The sequence below is a fragment of the Schistocerca americana genome, chromosome 2 (genome assembly GCF_021461395.2).
Source record: "Schistocerca americana isolate TAMUIC-IGC-003095 chromosome 2, iqSchAmer2.1, whole genome shotgun sequence".
Classification (NCBI taxonomy): domain Eukaryota; kingdom Metazoa; phylum Arthropoda; class Insecta; order Orthoptera; family Acrididae; genus Schistocerca; species Schistocerca americana.
In genome coordinates this window covers 982028093-982032672 of record NC_060120.1, presented here as the reverse complement: position 1 = coordinate 982032672, position 4580 = coordinate 982028093, and the positions used below count along the sequence as shown (strand labels likewise).

Below are 4580 nucleotides of genomic sequence, written 5' to 3'. Positions count from 1 at the left end.
CTGATGCTTAAAAGGAACAATTCATAGTTTTGTGCACAGTACCATTATCCCTGTCAACTGAGAGACTGCCTCTGGAAGACATCTATGTCAATCAGTTATTCTGAAAAATGATGCATGTAGGAAAATTTTGCTTGTACTGCCGTCTTACCAACGAGGAAATCGCGTCACTTGGGCGCTGGCGTGCAGGAAATCAACGTCCAGTCCGTAAAACAGGATTATAACCAACGTGGACCCGCCGCTGTTGTGTCCGAAGACTGGTTTGATGCAGCTCTCCATGCTACTCGATCCTGTGCAGAGCTCTTCATCTCCAAATAACTACTTAGTCTACAACCTTCTGGATCTGCTCACTGTATTCATCTCTTGGTTTTCTGCTACGATATTTAACACTCCCACCATCCCCCACCCCCCACCCCCACCTCCCCAACTCTTTCCCAGCGGCGATAAGTTCACTAAAAGTGGACTAAACAGTGACATAAAATTCTATTTACTCAATATGTGAAGAGACGCCTTGAAGAAATCATCCAGTTTAATATTTCAGATTGTCTGTGAAAGATACTAGTCCTTTCAAACACTGCCACCTGATGGTACTGAAATTCCGTTGCGGAGCAGAATAAATGGTAGAGAAGTGCTTGAACATGCTGTGGAAAGACAGTTCACTATACTTTCTTTCCTGAGACGTGTGATTGTGGTAAAGATGTAAAAACAGTCGCTTCAAATCATGTTTCATTTTCGGAATATTGTCACAGACAGATATTCTAAAATAATGAAAACTATTGTAAAAACATGTAGCACAGATACATTGTAAGCACTGGTAGACGGAAGTTGCTTAAACTTTCAAAATAAATGCTGATTTGTATGTACCGCTATGTCTTTTCTTAGCTAATTATTCCTCCGGAAAGTTTTTCTGTGCCGCGTAATGTAAAAGCTGTTTTTTTTTTTTTATTTCAGCAGAGCTCGAAAATAAAGCATGTAATCGCCTTGAAGTTAAGCTGTGTTTAAAGTAATACTGCTGAACAATGTTTAAAGCTTGTATTCCTCCTCTTCAGTGCGTCACCCGTAGTTAACAAGGAATGTTTTTACGTCTGCATTGGGATACCACACTGGAAAAACGCAACAACTTCCAGCTCCGCTGCAGCTGTACCTGTGCCAGCACTCAGTCTGTGACGTCAAGAGAGGTAGCTACAAGCTTTCTTCAGCGTAGATCTCGGCCAGAATATAGGTAGATCGCTCTACTTCTTTTAGCATTTGGTGCATTAACCTGTGTGCTGAATTTATTATTTGTAAGGTTTTCTGTCACAGTTGCACAAAAGCTTTACTGGTTGCTAGTTCAGGACGATTACGTACATTTTCTGATCTTTAGCCGCATCTCTGATGTTTGAGAGTAACGTAATTCCAATGGAACCTTCCAAAGACTGGTCATACACCAGGTCAACGTAACCAATGTTAAAATTCAAAAGACTTCGTCATGCATCAGGTTATGTAATCAACATTAACATTTGTATTGTTAACTAGTGTGCGAACAAGTATTCAGAATGTTCCATTGGAGCCGGCCGGTGTGGCCGAGCTGTTCTAGGCTCGACAGTCTGGAACCGCGGACCGCTACGGTCGCAGGTTCGAATCCTGCCTCGGGCATGGATGTGTGTGATGTCCTTAGGTTATAAAGGTTTAAGTAGTTCTAAGTTCTAGGGGACTGATGACCTCAGAAGTTAAGTCCCATGGTGCTCAGAGCCATTTTTTTTTTGTTCCATTGGAGTTACTTTACAGTCAGACATTGGAGACGCAAGTAATTGTTTGAAAATGAACGAAATCGTTCGAAACCAGTGACTACAAATTATTGTATGCAACTATGTCAAAAAACTAAATACATAATAAATAAATTGCACTGTTGGTCGTTTATACTAACACAGTGTTGGAATTACACAGACTGGTGAATTACTGTAATGCAGTGCAGTGGAGAAAAATAGCAACATACAGAATAGGTACAATAGCTCGAATAATCATTGCTCCACGAAAAATTTTTTAAAATGTTTCCTTCGTTTCATGAATCAAATTTCACTAATTACGTGTTGAGAAAAACGATTGTAAGAAAGAAAAAAATGTTATTTGTTCTCATTCTATCCTACGCAATAGCTGGAAGAATTGTAACTGACTTTTCTTATTTTTTTATTTTTTTTAGACAAAGCGATACATTTCAAATGAATACGCCAACAACAACGAAAGTCCATTTCACATTATTTAATAACACTTAGCACTTACATTATACGGACTGTGTATTGACGGAAAAGTACCTGGCATTTGGTTGTGTCAGAAGATAATTATGTTGTGGCTTTGTGAGATCGTTATCTTGTCGCTACCCGCTTGTAGTGAGGTCCGGAGCATCACTACATACTGGAAAGCCACTGTGAAATATCACTGCTTTCAGAATAAGCTCGTAGAAGTCTATGAGTAGCCTTCCATAAATGGATCATGATTCAAATTCAAATATTTCATTAAGCCATTAACTTCGCAAGAAACAACAAGATTCCAGAATAAGATTTTCACTCTGCTGCGGAGTGTACGCTGATATGAAACCTCCTGTCAGATTAAAACTGTGTGCCGGACCGAGACTCGAACTCGGGACCTTTGCCTTTCACGGGCAAGTGCTCTACCAACTGAGCTACCCAGGCACGACTCACGCCTCGTCCTCACAGCTTTACTTCTGCCAGTAACTCGTCTCCTACCTTCCAAAATTAACAGAAGCTCTCCTGCGAACCTTGCAGAACTAGCACTCCTTGAAGAAAGGATATTGCAGAGACATGGCTTAGCCACAGCCTAGTGGATGTTTCCAGAATGAGATTTTCACTCTGCAGCGGAGTGTACGCTGATATGAAACTTCCTGGCAGATTAAAACTGTGTGCCGGACCGAGACTCGAACTCGGGACCTTTGCCTTTCGCGGGCAAGTGCTCTACCAACTGAGGTATCCAAGTACGACTCACGCCCCGTCCTCACAGTCGTGCTTGAGTAGCTCAGCTGGTAGAGCACTTGCCCGCGAAAGGCAAAGGTCCCGAGTTCGAGTCTCGCTCCGGCACACAGTTTTAATCTGCCAGGAAGTTTCAACAACAAAATTGTGTCGCTGTTATCACGTAGGAGAAGATTCCATTTCTATCATTTTGAGCCTAGAAACTCTGCCTTCTCTTTTGACAAATCGAGGTTTCGAATGAGATCACTCAATTTTGCTTGACTTAGTCTGCGAGGTTCGTTACCATTTTCTTCAATATCAGACTGCGGGCACATGGGAGGCTTTTCGGATTCCTCTGCTTCCAGACTGCCTTCATCTTTTTCTTGAAGCTCATGATTTTCAGGCGGAGTTGGAATAGGTCGAAAGTGGAATAGGTCCAATAGCAGGTGGAAGATTAAGGTATTGAACTTTTGCTCTCGTCTTCATTGACAACCTGCCTGTATAAAATGTGGAGTCAAACAGAAATAGCAGCTATCTGTACGATTCGTAAGCTCCCGCCAATCAATCCAATTAATAGGTACAGCGAAAGCCATAGACCCGTCTTGGTCAGCCCTTCTCGTGGTCGAACTTAACAACAGTTGCAACGCACATGCGCAGCACTTAGATCGCCTGCCCTCACACCAAACTAATGCTAAATGGAAGTTTTCACAAGTGGCGTGATAAGAATCTTATTTCACTACAAACAGTGCAAAACTTTTCGCTGAATCTACGGAATCTCAAGGCGTTTTCGTTCAACAAATTTTATGTATATGTGGTGGGTGTTCTTTCGGACATGTCCGAAAGAAAAAACACCAATTTTGATCCAGCAGCCATTAGGAATTAAGACCCAAAGGAGTTACAATGAGGATAATGGGTAAGGCGCACTACAGTGAGAATTTAGGTCTGGTGAGAAGCCTGCGTAGCAGTCACGGCTGGTAAGCAGGAAACCCGGGTTCGAATCGCGGTTCGGCAAAAGTTTTCAACTTTCCCATCGATTTAAATCAGTGCCCACTTGTAGTCAGTGCCTGTAATTCTTTTGTGTCACAACAAATTTTACACTTCAAAAGCACTCTAAAACCAGAAATACTGCACTAATTACAACAGAGACAATATGAAACTGACAGTCACATCAACAGAAATAATTTTTATAACCTACAGACAACTGCAGAAGGGTGCATTTTGTCTTTTGATAGGTATGACAACACCTAAAGAATAATTAACTCCCGGGTTCCCGGGTTCGATTCCCGGCGGGGTCAGGGATTTTCTCTGCCTCGTGATGGCTGGGTGTTGTGTGCTGTCCTTAGGTTAGTTATGTTTAAGTAGTTCTAAGTTCTAGGCGACTGATGACCTCAGAAGTTAAGTCGCATAGTGCTCAGAACCATTTTTTGAATAATTCAAATGGTTCAAATGGCTCTGAGCACTATGGGACTCAACTGCTGAGGTCATTAGTCCCCTAGAACTTAGAACTAGTGAAACCTAACTAACCTAAGGACATCACAAACATCCATGCCCGAGGCAGGATTCGAACCTGCGACCGTAGCGGTCTTGCGGTTCCAGACTGCAGCGCCTTTAACTGCACGGCCACTTCGGCCGGCCTTTTGA

General features: G+C 42.3%; 1 non-coding gene across 1 annotated transcript; it reads right to left on the bottom strand.

Moving 5' to 3' along the window:
• Positions 1-2591: 2591 nt before the first annotated feature.
• Positions 2592-2666, bottom strand: Trnas-uga. The gene has a single exon. It is a non-coding gene; the product is annotated as a tRNA-Ser (tRNA).
• Positions 2667-4580: the final 1914 nt, after the last annotated feature.